This window comes from Accipiter gentilis, chromosome 28 (assembly GCF_929443795.1).
Source record: "Accipiter gentilis chromosome 28, bAccGen1.1, whole genome shotgun sequence".
In the NCBI taxonomy this organism is placed as follows: domain Eukaryota; kingdom Metazoa; phylum Chordata; class Aves; order Accipitriformes; family Accipitridae; genus Astur; species Astur gentilis.
This window is the reverse complement of record NC_064907.1, coordinates 2,249,339-2,264,081: the sequence shown is the minus strand read 5'-3', so window position 1 is coordinate 2,264,081 and position 14,743 is coordinate 2,249,339.

Here is a 14,743-nt window from a genome sequence, read left to right as displayed (position 1 = left end):
CTCAGTTAGGTACCTGGAGTATCTCTAAATACTCAAGATGTTTTTCTTGGATGGAGCTCTTATAGAAAGCCTAAGGAAAAATAATTATATTTAGCAAAATGGAAATGTAAATGTAGTGATGGGGTAATTTTCACATCAGAAGCAGGAATAGATCAATAAAACAGTCTATATTCAGTTCCAGTTAAGTTCTGATTTATGGTCTATTAGCTAAATTTTCTAGTTTAAATTATATTGCTGAAACACACTAAATAAAAAGAGGAAAAACAAATTCCATCTCTATTTTTAAAAAACTTTTTTTTTTTCAGATAAATATTACCTCCTGAGGTTGATCTACAGTAACTTTGACTTTAGTGAAATGAACTGAAACAGTAGTTTAATACCAACTGTATTTTAATTCTTGATTTAAAATAACCCATGTACTAGTCTAATAAAAGTATTTTGTTTATAAAACATTTAACGCTCTGTATTACTGTGGATAACTACGTTTGTGACCAGGTTTACAACATAAGGCAAGAGTTCTGTTTGTTTTTTTAAAATAGCACAGATTTAGGCTTCAGAATCTGTGACCTCGGATTTAGATGTGGTGACTGGGTGTAGTTTCCATCATTTCAAACAGAGGCTGGAACATAATCATGTACTTATGAAGCATCTTGGCCTGACTCTGTGTATTGAATTCCTAACTGTAGTTCGTTGCTAGCTGAACCTGACTTGCCAACCTGAATGCCAGCTCAGATATGCCTACGTGTCCTCATGTCATGGCACTGGCCACTGCAGTAGCGTAAGAACAGACTGCAAATCAGGTAGGATAAATAAATACAGTAATCTCAACTCCGGGAGACCGGTTTCAGCAGGTTATGGGTGCAAAAAACCATGTCTGAGCTATTGCTACACTCACCTGTGTGTGACTTTAGGAGAGGGGAGAGTAGGAGGTTGCTCATCTCATGGCCCTCTCGGCTGCAGAAAAGGAAGCTGCCTGTCCCCCGATAGTTTTCCATTGGATAATGGAACAAATTGTCCATCTTCTGGACCTGTGGAGATAGATGGAGAGAGGCAGAAAGGTATTTTGTTTAAAGGTACTCTAGTTGAGGATAGGGTGTTAAACTGAGTAAAGAGGGAGTCACCCTCCACTGTGGGCACTTGGCTGAGCCAGCTAGCTGTGTGAAGTATCACAGCACAGCATCTCTGTTCTTGTTGAGGAGGAAGCTTTGTATGTGTAAGGCATTAAGCTGGACAGTGACAGCCTCAGAAATGAGCACATTTTCTTACACACTTGGAAAACTTCAGCACAAAGTTAGAGTTCTTAGAAGCTGACCTGAATGTTCTATACAGGAGATAAGTACTTTTCATTAGAACACTAAGTTAATGCAAAGAGGTAAGATGTTTGGATGGGGTAACAGCTAAAGGTTTTCATATTTCCTGGAATACGGACAACGGACAACTTCCTGTACCTCAGCTAACCTGTACCAGTCCTATTTGTCTTTTCCTCTGAAGCTTCTGTTACTTGACAACACCAGTAATAGGGCTTTGAACTAAATTGAAGTTGTCTGATCCATCACAGCAATTTCTCCTTTTCGCATATGCAGAGATTCTTTTTTTCAACTTCAGCTCCAAAATGCGGGGATTTTTACTCCCAAGTTATCTTGAGGCCTTTAAATGAAATTTAAAATCCTACCTTAATTCTGTACTAACAAAACTCATCGTCTGGAAATCATTTGAACATGTTGAGAAGTACAACAAATAGAAATGCAATGTATCTCTGCTGTATGTAGCGGTATACTGTTCTTTTGTGCACAGCTTTTACTATCAGCCTTGCAGTGGGATTGTCTCCATTATAACTCGCTTTCTAGATCACGCTGTGCACATACAAGAGACATAACAATGCAGAGATGATGTCAGCTGTGTCTAAAGCAAAACCTGCAACTTTCTGCCTATGTTGCAAGGGACGTAGACACAGGGAATCACGTTGTCTGCTCCATATAGCATATTTTCACATTTTATTCCATCTACTGAAAACAAGGTTGCATGAAAGCCTTCTGAACAGCCCTCAAATGCCAGGAAAAAAAAGCCTTTTAAAAAATATGAAATTAAATTATGATGTTAATATATGAAATTTCAGTCCTCTAGAAGTGCAAGCCATGTTTCTCAAGTCAAGACCTAGCCGAAAACCAGATGATAACTTCACATAGGGTCTAATTTAATATAGGAAAATGTTGACATTTATATCAGCGGAACTTCACATGTTTAAGTAAGATTTGTATGCTCATTTCTGTAAGATCACCTGCAAATGACTTCTGCCTTCCACTTCTTCTCCCTCAGCTAATTGATCTCCAGCACCTATTTAATCAGTTGCATTTCCCTATCTTTCTGAATCACAATGGTGTCTAGCATTTGGGATGAAGTTTGCAGAGGAGGGCAATAAAAAGTAATGGAAGAGAGCCAGCTTTTGTAGGAAGATGGTGTTAAGTACATACATTTAGCGCCAGCTTCTTGGCAGCTATGTGCTATAAGCATGTGTTTAGGCGGTGTTTGTTTTAAATGGTCTTTCCTCCAAAGAAACTTCCATTCATATCACACAGAATAGGCAAATTTGTCAATTTGTAAAAAAAAAAGTAAAAAGGGGGTGGGGGGAAGCCTCCAAACAAAATCCACTGTTAGTTACCTATAGATATTAAAGTTTATAAGCCGAGCTTAAAATACCAAATCAGATATTTTTCTCCAAGTTTCAAAATAAATGATGATTAGTTGACTTAAGAAGTGAATGTTGTGAGGAAAACAAGATGCTACTCATCATTTCAACAGTTTCCCAGTGTCTGTTCAGTCCGTTCATCACTGGCTGCCATAATTTTTCTGTCAACTATATTCAAGAACAACAACTTTGTCACACTGAGAAAAACCAACTTCTTTACAATTTGGAAATAACATTACAAGGCAACATGGAAGAAACTATGTATGTACCTTCAACTACATTTTATGATACATTTTATTTAAAGTGTTTGATGTATTAATGCACATTTTTGTTGAGTTCTTTTTTGTATTTTGCCCTGGAAATATTTGGTTTGCTACCCCACCAATATTGCAAAAATGCAATAAAATACAGGGCCGGTAAGGTACAGAGATGTATCTGAATATATATGACTGTGGTCATCTAAGAGCTATGCTTTAGATCAAGGATTTAGGAAATTTTTTTTGTACTGCTCAGTGAATCTAGGAAGTCACTTAGAATAGTTACGGCTTGGTTTCCCCAGAAACGAAGATGGAAAGCATGAAGATGAAGTGGAAAGCATTTCAAATTATCTTGCTTTCCAGTCAAAAATCCAGCCTAGCGAGCATCAGATGAGCACGTTTTTATCTACTTGTGCTGTTGCCAAGTCTGCTCAATGGTATTGCATTCAGGCAGATGTGGGAAGACCATTTTCCCAAGGCAGGTCCAACGGAAGTGAAATTATTTTGTGTCAAAATACATCAACTACTCAAATACATGTTTTACTAGTTCTTCTGCTATGCAAGTATTAAGCATCACAGTAAATTCTTATCATTTATTCTTTTCATGAATTAGGCCAACAAGTATCCTCAGTTACATGGTGGTGTTTTCATCAGTGCACTAATGTGTTGTTGGTCTGTCTTTGATAAAGTCAGGTTTAACCGTTTTCCTTTGTGCTACTGGTTGGGTGGTCTTTGCTGTTAACGATGTGGCCTGTTAAATCTCACTGGGGTTAGGATTTATCAGGAAGTCTGCAGTGGATGGACTGACAGCCTTTGTTTTCCAAACTGTTGATGCCTTCCATTGTGTTTTGTTTCAGACATTTAAATGAGAAGGGTCCTGAATATTCTAAGTCCTTTTTTCCTTTCAGGAAGAAAATGCATAAACGACACAAACAGCTTGTTTATTTTTCTTTCAGTAAATGTAAAAATACTTCTTTGCTTCCATCCCTCTCATCTGAAAGTATTTTAAAAGGTACCTAAAAACTTGATGTCTAAACTACTTTGATATATTTATCCTGTTACTTTGTGAAATATTGTATGTCTGTTTTAAAAACTGCTACTGCTGCAGCTAGAGGTTCATCTTAATATTGTATTGTTATAGTTTCACACTGTGTTTCTATGCTGTATCTCAAAATGAAAACAAGCCCCTACCTTAGAGATATTTTACTTTGAGATAAATCTACCTAGTTAACAATTTCTTTTTGTTTTATTTTGAATACTGTGCCCGCTGTTTAACGATGTTCTGTCCATCCAAACCACTTCCCGTTTGTTTTTCTCTTTTCTGTAGAGCAGCAGTGTTTGTGCATATTTGCAGGGTGAGCAGCATGCAATAGATGTTCTCAAAATGCAGAGAAAAAAACCCCTTTGGCTTCTAATAGCCTCTGTGTTAGGGTTTGCATTCCCAATATTTTACAGGACTTGGCAGTTTTTAGGTTGACTTAATAGCCTTCTGTGCAGCTTAAGTTCTGTCACCAGTGAATGATGAGCAAAGAAGATGTTTTTGAATACTGCATAATGATTTTATAATACGCTGCTAGGAAGAATTGTAATTGGCCTGGATTCTCCATTTTTGTGCCACAGTACAACTGTTCAGGTATCAGCAGATTCATGCCAATATAAAACATTTTAAGGATATTCAAAAGTAGGCCTCACTGTTTTTCTATTTCTATTTTCTATTATGAAGGACCAGTGCTGTATTTGGGGTTGTATGCACTTGCTGTATAATGGGGTTTGATTAAGAAAACGTTTTTTTTTTTTTTCTATTTTGCTGAGTGCTAAAGCAATGTCCTTAAGGAGTCACAGTGTTGCTAATAAACTATCCTTTCCACATTAAAAGATGCAAATGTACTTTAGGATAATTTTGGGGTGGCTACTTTAAGAGTGAAGAAAGAGAAAATGAAAGCTGAATAATAGGACCATTTCTCGATTACAATGAGTTAGTGTGTGGAGTAGGGTTGAAAATAAACTCCTGTCATTTGGGTATTTTAAAAATACACTCAATTTATTATACTCACAGTTGCTCATGTAAGTTTCTTAAAATCCTTTCAGTATTTTTATATAAAATAAATTTTGAAATAAATCAATAACAAGAATAATGCAATTAGTCTGCTGGAGACTTCAGTGTTTTCTCAGCAGGTGGCATTAGAGGTTTGTTAGATGTAATTACAAGCACAGGAGGGGTTTTTGTTGGTTTGGTTGGGGGTTTTTTGGGAGGGGGGGGGAGTGTATTTGTTTGTTTGGGGATTTTTTTTCCTGTTCTTAGTTTTTTCTCCATCACTGCTTTAAAAATAAAACATACCTGGTACTCATAAATGAGGTCAGAGTAGTCTTCATTTCACTTCAGACTACCTCCCAGACATCATAAATTATGATGAGATCCTATTTACTAGGCATTGTAAACATACATGGCAAAATAGGCCTGCTTAGAGGAGGTTTTGACCTAGGTGGATAAGTATTAGTTTGATTTTAAGTATGAGGATCTGTGGCGTATGTTGCAAACTGCACAACAGTCAGTTGAAAAGGAGCATGATTAAGAGGATCAGCAACTTTTGCCATAACATCATGGGCCCAAACAAAATCCAGCCTTCTAAGGTACTGGCACACTGTGCTTGAGCTGAATTTGATTTATATCATGTAGGTATTGGATTTATTTAAGAAAAAGGAAGTTTTTTCCTGCAGCTGATGCTGCAGTGGCATCTTTATGATTTCAAAATTCTCCTGATGAGCTCCTCTTTCTATAATTAGACAACACACTAGCACTTTATTTCTATGACCTCATGTAAAGGATTAGTCTAAGCTGTTACCTGCTACTGCATCATATTTTTCTCACTCTGTGGAGTTCATGGTTACATCCCCAGAGCAGCAATTCAGACTATGGTTCTAAAGTCAGCACCCCCGTTCCTATTCGGGCACCTGAAAACGTGGGCTGGTTTTCATTCACAAACCCAGTGACATTGTGTTTAGCATCTCCTCATGGCTACTGACTTGAATTTTGGCGCTCAGTGGCAGCTTTAGGTCCCAGCATGATGAAGCCTTGAACACAAGCAGGAATTTCTGCTGCATTTTCCCTCAGTCCTCAGCAGGTGGCAGTTGAGGATGAGTTTTCAGCAGAAGCAGCCCACAGGCTACCACAACCCTGTGCAACTCCGGTAGCCCGTCAAAGGGTATATCCACCCCAGGAATCACGTTGAGCCTAAGACCATAGAAAAACTGATCAACACCTGCAGTGGGCTTCTGCATTTCAGAAACTTGTACGACAATGTACAGGGCTCGCCTAGTGCCTCTTATACAGTATATACACTCGGCACTCATCAGATGTACGGTGTGTAGGCAGGGTGGCTGCCCAACACGTGTGCTGTGGGCTGCTGTTGAGCCATCTGCAGCGCCAGGGCGGCCAGATCACCAGCAGCATGGCTGGATCTGCTTCTAATGCTCCACTCAAGCAGAGTGGGAAAATGTATAAAAATCCCCAGGTTTTGTCCTGACAGGATTTATAAGATGACAAAGAGAACATGCCCAGAGAGATGAAGGGGCCTCCCACTGTGAGGTACAGAAATACCACTGTCTCCATCTTAGCAGAGGGGGAGTGAGACTCAGAAAACCAGAGTGACAGGCTGAGAGTCACACAGCAAGCTTGGGATGGAGATGGGGCTCACAGCCAGATACGTCTGGCCCTGGATAGTGAGTGGCCTTGGCCATTGAACATGAGGCAAAGCCACCTCTGAAGCTCTCTGAGACCAAGGACAACAGCATGGTGGCAGCGTCTGTCCATATAATGAGAATAAACAGTGCAGCATTGGAGTGGTTCAAAATGTTCACTTGCACTCAGCAACTCTTCTCCCGTGAGAGCATGGCCGTGCAGCAGTATTGCTACAGGGAAGCACCTCTGACAAGCAATTGTGAATTAGGGTACATACTCACCCCACCCCCCAACTTCTGCACTGGCTGCCTGTCTTCGCCTGAAAGCATCTGGAACATTTTGGGGCTTTCTCAACAGGCCTATTGTTAAAGGAGGTCTTTCTCCATGTTAAGTAATATTATCAGATGTTTGCACATGCTTCCTTGGTGCTTAGAAGGCAGGATGCTGCATTGCCTAAGTGCCTGTTTGACACACGCACCAAGTATGGGGAATGCAATGATTTTAAAGGATCTTTGTTTCTTACTCAGGCCAGAATGACATAAAGTACCAAAACTTTGATGCTAAAAGTCTGGAAGAGTTAGTGTAAATGGCCAATGCAGCTTTGACCACTGAGCTTGTAAAAGGCTGTGTCACAAGACTGGTAAGAATTATGTGCCTCATGCCATATTTACTTCCCTCCTTTCCTTTTTTTCCTTTTCCTTTTCCTTTTCCTTTTCCTTTTCCTGCCCAACTAGCTCCTCTCTCTTGTTTCATTCACTTTTCAGGACATGCTTGTTAAGCTCCCTTGGGTGACCAGTCTTACTACAAATTTCTACAGTGCCTAGCATAACATAAGCTCAGGAGGTGGGCCAGTGCATCATGCCCAAAGTAAGCACAGCTAATAATTATTTTATTTTAATGAATAATATTTCTTCATTATTCAGTGGAAAGCAGACCTCCTAAAAGCTTCAGTGCTTTTCCATGCACTGAAGACAGCAAATTTAGAAGGTAAAATGGCCAAAATCCAACATGCCTGCAGATTTCCACAGGTCATACCAGAGAAATAACTGGTATTTGGCTCAGACTCCGGTTGTGCTTTCACTGGGGTGGATAGAGAAGAACTCCATTAAGAGCAAAGCGTGCATGACTAAGGTAAGCAGTGGAAAAGTCTGGCCTGCTGCTTGTGAAGTAACTGCTATCACATGTCCTTGACAAACGTTTTAGCTGATGTTTGTTACCTCACTGTAGTGAAGCAAACCAGGGGTGATGTCCTCTCTTACAGATCAAAGTCAGTGGGAATTCCCTTTGAGCAAAAGTAGCAGCTGTTACCTGCAAGAGGCTGAGGGATCATGTTTAGCTGGAATTTCCCAAGACAAAATCCATACCTGCTGGCAGGTATTTGTCAGCATGCGGCAGTCTGGCGTGCAGAAAATGAACACATGGTATGTAGAGTAGTGAGCACTTTAACCTGAACACTGCTGGGAGGGAAGTGGAGAAGTCCTGGGCAGTGACGCCCCAGGATCTCTGCCAATGACCATAAGGCAAGTGGGAATTACATCAATATCAGGAAACAGGGACATCCTACATGTTAAATGCAGAATTAATTCCCACAGCATGTTGTGACTGCCAAAGTATAAATGGCTTCAGAAAGGCTGAACCAATTTGTGGGGGATGCATCCAAAAGAATATGCTGAACAGAACGGCCTGGATACAGCTCATGCCTCTGAAAGTCTCTACCGCATCGACAGCCAGTAGCTAAAACTGCTTACCAGGGAAAGGAGCAGCCTAGAAAATGCTTCACTTCCTAGCCTCCTCCTCAGTCATCTACCACATGCTACCCCTGCAGACAGCACACTAGACTGGCTCACTGAGCTGGCCCCAGACAGATGTTCTCATACAATATTTTTCCCCAAAATATCTCAAGAAAATATCCCCAGAATTAAGATAAAATCTATACAATTTGCGTATAACTTGCATCTCTCATTTAGAAAAGATTATACGAGCTTCTTACAGCTTGCAAACAAATGCCTCAGAAAACCAAGCAAAACATGCAGGTATTTCAGACACAATTGCTATGTTCACTAGCACCTACCACCTCCATTGCCTCCATTACTGACACCTGGAGGAAAGTGTTTTCAAATACAGTTTTGGGACTTGCCTAGTTCACCCCAGTACATGAAATCTCCATAACAGTTATTTAAAATATACTGTGGAACTATGTGGCCCAAACAAAATACTGGAGGTAAGTTATACAGAAAGAAACATCTCACCCCTACCTTATTACAAAAATGTAATGCACATCCTTTACTGAGAATAAATTATAGCCCTCCACTGCTCTGTGCGAGGATACTTCTTTCAGCTGGTACTCACTGAGTTACAAATATCACCACTGCTTTCATTACATTCTTTTAAGCACTGTTTGTTATATTTAGTATGTTTCCAGGGATGGGGCATCTACCACCTCTATAGGCAGCCTGCTCCAGTGTTTCACCACCCTCATTCTAACAAATTTCTTCTTAGTATCTAGTCTAAATCTACCCTCTTTTAGTTTAAAACCATTACCCCTTGTCCTATAGCAACAGGCCCTGCTAAAAGGTTTGGCCCCATGTTTCTTATAGGACTCCTTTAAGCGCTGAAAGGTTGCAGTAAGGTCTCCCCAGAGCCTTCTGTTCTCCAGGCTGAACAACACCAACTCTCTCAGCCTGTCTTCACAGGAGAGGTATTCCAGCCCTCTGATCATCTTCATGGCCCTCCTGTGGACCCGCTCCAACAGGTCCATGTCTTTCCTGTGCTGAGGGCCCCAGAGCTGGACGCAGAACTGCAGGTGGGGACTCACCAGAGCAGAGTAGAGGAACAGAATCACCCCCCTCAACCTGCTGGCCATGCTGCTTTTGGTGCGGCCCAGGACACGATTGGCTTTCTGGGCTGCAAAAGCACATTGCCAGCTCATGCCCAGCCTTTCATCACCAGTACCCCTGTATTGGTTTTGTGTGGCAAGGTTTTGGTAGCTGGGGGGGGGGGGGGGGGGTACAGGGGTGGCTTCTGTAAGAAGCTGCTGGAAGCTTCCCCTGTGTTCGAGAGAGCCCAGACCAGCCGGCTCTAAGACGGACCCGCCGCTGGCCAAGGCCGAGCCAATCAGCGATAGTGGTAACGCCTCTGTGACAACATTTTTAAGAAGGAAAAAAAAGTTGGGATGGGGAGAAACAGCCGCCGGAGAGAGAAGTAAGAACATGTGAGAGAAACAACCCTGTGGACACCAAGGTCAGTGAAGAAGGAGGGGGAGGAGGTGCTCCAGGCGCCAGAGCCGAGATTCCCCTGCAGCCCATGGGGAAGACCATGATGAGGCAGGCTGTCCCCCTGCAGCCCAGGGAGGTCCACGGTGGAGCAGATATCCACCTGCAGCCCGTGGAGGACCCCACGCTGGAGCAGGCTTCTGGCAGGACCTGCGGATCTGTGGAGAGAGGAGCCCACGGAGCAGGTTTTCTCTCAGGACTTGTGACCCCGTGGGGCACCCGTGCTGGAGCAGTGTGCTCCTGAAGGACTGCACGCCGTGGAAAGGACCCACGCTGGAGCAGTTCGTGAAGAACTGCAGCCCATGGGAAGGACCCACGTTGGAGAAGTTCGTGGACGACTGTCTCCCATGGGCGGGACCCCACGCTGGAGCAGGGTAAGAGTGTGATGAGCCCTCCCCCTGAGGAGGATGAAGCAGAAGAAAATAATGTGTGATGATCGTAAACCCCATCCCTGTCCCCCTGTGCCGCTGGGGGGGGTTGGTAGAGATATCTGAGAGTGAAGTTGTGCCTGGGAAGAAGGGAGGGGTGGAGGGAAGGTGTTCTGAGATCTGGTTTTATTTCTCATTACCTTACTCTGGTTGATTTGTAATAAATCGAGTTAATTTTCCCCCAACTGAGTCTGTTTTGCCCGTGACGGTAAATAGTGAATGATCTCTCCTGTCCTTATCTCGACCCGCAAGCTCTTTGTTATATTTTTCTCTCCCCTGTCCAGCTGAGGATGGGGGAGTGATAGAACAGCTTTGGCAGGCACCTGGCATTCAGCCAGGGTCAACCCACCAGTACCCCCAAGTCCTTCTCCTCAGGGCTGCTCTCAATCCCTTCGTCCCCCAGCCTGTATCAATACTGGGTATTGCCCTGACCCAGGTGCAGGACCTTGCACTTGGCCTTATTGAACTTCATGAGGTTCACATGGGCCCACTTTTCAAGCTTGTCCAGGTCCCCCTGGATGGCATCCCATCCCTTAGGCATGTCAACCACACCACTCAGCTTGGTGTTGTCTGCAAACTTGCTGAGGGTGCACTCGATCCCGCTATGTCATTGATGAAGATATTAAACAATACTGGTCCCAATACAGACCCCTGAGGAACACCACTTATCATTGATCTCTATCTGGACATTGAGCCATTGACCACTACCCTCTGGATGTGACCATCCAACCAATTCCTCATCCACCAAACAGTCCACCCATCAAATCTGTATCTCTCTCTAGTTTAGAGAGAAGGATGTTGTGGGGCACTGTGTCAAAGGCCTTACAGAAATCCAGATAGAAGACATATATAGTATACAAGGTACTGCTGATGATCAGAGCCAGAAATAAGAAAAATCCTTTAACATTGCTTTTAAAGAATATATTTCTATAGGTGGACACTAACATTTTACCTCTCTAAATGTAACATTACTGGATTTTACAGCTTTTGATGTGAACTTTGCCCTGGGAAGAAGTTCTGAGTAAGGCTATGCACTGTACAAGTTTCAGTCTAAAACCAGCTCTCATAAAGCAAGGGGAGCCCCTCCTAGCCTACAAACATTTCAACATGTGCAAGCACCATTGGTCTGCTCTCAGCTTTGAAGTCAGGTTTGTACCTTAGTACCCTGTTTAAGCAGACCCTCAGTGACTTGCGTATGTGATAAGCACAAGCACATGCAACTGCAGATGGCCCCTTGGCCCTGTCCATTGATACAGATCTCATGATCTTCATGTATTTTTTAAACATTAACATGGCCTTTTTACCACTCCCATTCTCCTCCAGTGCCTACAGATATTTTTCCACTGAGGTTTTCCAACAGCTTCTTCCTAGATACAGTAGCCAGCTTTCCCAGGTTGTGTATTTCTTACGGCTAAATTTTATCAGAAGTTTTCTGTATTGATTGTTTAAGAAAAAGTGCAGAAACTAATAAAAAAACGGCTCTTGTGAACTAGATCTGTCATTATAATACCATCTGATCATATGGTAAGCAATCCTTCACCTTAATGAACAGCACTAGATATATTGCTACATAATATATTAAGCATAAACCACAAATAGATAATAATAATTTTGATGAATAAACAGAATAACTGTTATTTCTAGTATCGAGTATCAGCAGGTGTGTTTTTCAGTCTCTGTTTGGTGTGAGACTACGTGCCAGAAGTTCTCTGGAAATATTTACACTTTCACATATATTCTATTTTTCATTATTTGGTTGCTGTAACCATCTCAAAATTAGTTTCTGCAGACCCCTGTCAAAGCTTACTAGTCCAATTTCATGTTACTTGAGACACAATGATTCAGCACTAATGGCTTAAAAAGCTTTTTTTGCATACACAAAAATCAGCTCCTTGCCACTGCCAGGCTAAACAAACTGTGGCCTCTTTCCAGAAAAAAAGAAAGGAACTCCTTATTTGAACCCAAGATGTTGTTATAAGTTTATCTTAATGAGGCGGTTACAGTCTTCAGCACTCGTTTTTTAATTATTTGGAGGAATCCTCTCAGACCCAGTGAAATGGCATAGTAGGATATTAATCTGGGCTAGAAAAATCCAATTATCAGAAACAAGCAGGCAGCTTTTCTAAACAACATCCATTACATTCTGCAGTATCCCCGTTTTAATTAAAACAAACAAAGCTCTGGTGTTCTGGGTACAAAGAAGGACTCCAAACTTTCCAGTCTGGTTCAGGCTCAGCTGCCAGTTCTGTCTTCCCTTGGCTTTATCTATATTCAAAGTCATACCAATTTAACTCCCAAGCAGTTTTTAATCACATTTAATGAAATAGATGCTAACTGCTGCAGAAATGCACTTAATTTGATTTAAATAAGGTTTATATCAGCCTAGTTAATTGAGTTTATTGCCACCTTCGACTGCCATATATAACTTCTAAAACTGAATAAAGAGTGTCCTCAGATAATATGACTAAATTTAAATTATACAGCATAATTTTGAAAGTAAATGTTACCTATGTTAGGGAACCCCAGTTTTGGGAAGGGGCTCAGGTAGCCACAACCCCCATTGAAAGACCAAAAGAACTCCGCTAATCACCAGCTTGGGGCTGGGGATCATCAGGGCGTAGGTTTGCACTGAGAGCCGCTCCTTGCACTGTGAAACCATAGCTGGACAGGAATTTAATGTGCTGTTAATGTACTCAGGATGAAGTTTCAGTAAGTAACAAATAAATGAGCTGCATTCTGTATTAAAAGTACTGGATAAAATATTGAATGAAACCGGTATGCCATGATAGCATGGCTGCAAAGACAGTTATTTTCAAAAGCTGACAGGCATTTCTGTTTTATACACGAGAAATAAAGGTAAAAAAAAGGTTAAAAAAAAAAAGGTAAAAAAAAAATAAAAAATGAAGGTATATGCACATTCAATTATATCTGGCCCTAAGGAGATATGGTCCCTACCCAAAGGAGCAGGAGTTCTAAATAAACAAATTGCACAAGGCAAAATTCAGTGATTTATAAAACAGTAGCTCTTAAATGATGAACTGGCCCTACTGGTGACAGCATACCTTATTCTGACGGATACTTTCTTCTCCTAAAACAGCAAAATAACTTCCTTATCCTAGACGCAAGCAAATCTCATATTTTGAGATCTTAAACTAAATGGCTTGTTCTCTCACAACACGTTGCTAATGTATCATCCAACTCAGCTAAACCCATCCAGCCACAAGCATCCTTTTTAATAAGGATGTCTATTTAAAAAGAACTTTAATGCTGTGGGTTGTGAAAACCTAATCTGTTTTTAAAGAAAATGGTAATCTGATACTATTAACAAGCTTTTTGCCCTTGCCTGTTGAACCACAAAGCAATCTCAAACAGTTTTGCCTGTATTTGGAATTCCCCCTTTATCAGCAACTTGTACATTCCTTTAAATAACCTGTTGTCATTGCAGCCAAGACACTATTTGTTATTTTAAGGATCCAGCAGGTAGGACAAAAATACTTCTGCAATATACTGAAACAGCAGATAATTGTGGTGAAAGAAGCTGCACAAATGAACAGCAGAGGAGTTTCATTTAGCTAATTCAGAGACTGCACCACCACTCACAGTGGCTAGCAGTACTACCCCTCCATATCCCATGTCACAGATGAAGCAGCTCCTGTTTTATTTTGGGTATCTCATCACCTGATTACCCACATTGCGTATGTTTTCATTTGCTGCTGGGCTTCAGACTAGGACAAAACAGCTAGTTCCATTGGTGACAAAGCCCAAACACTTTTCTCTGGAGACCAGCAACAGTGCATATTAGTTAGCTAACTAATTAGTTAGCTAGCTAACTACATTAATTAGTAGCTGCTAAAAGACATCCTTCAGACTCGGCTCCCATCAGGCTGAAAAGAGCACACTGCTTCCTGTGTCCCTCACCCCATGCCAAAAGGAGGGTGGCCATAGCTCTATGTCCCAAGATGGGGTGCAGATTTACAGGACTCCTAATTCCTCCACAGTAACTGAAAGCTGCATTTACCATTCCTCTTTCTTTGCAGTATTAAATTTTGATTTGATTGGGAAATGTAAATGTCACGGGTGAGATCCGAGCTGGTGTCAGCTGGAATAGTTCCACTGAAGACCAGGAAGCTCTGCTTTGCTTCCGTAGTAGGGATGTCTCTTCAGGTTTATCCCCAGCTAGAGAAAAGAAATCTTTTTTCTTTCTCTCTCTCTCTCTCTCCAACTGATTATCTGGGTGTTTTTTGATTTCTGCAATGGCACTGCAGGAATTACCAGTGCAAATCAGAACAACAGCCTACTAAGTCCACTCCCCTTTCCCAACAGCTATCAATACCAGGTGTTTTTGAGGACAACACAGGAGGTGTGCTCAGCAGTTCCCACCACACTGGAGAACACTCGGTTGTGAATGCAGTGAAGTGAGA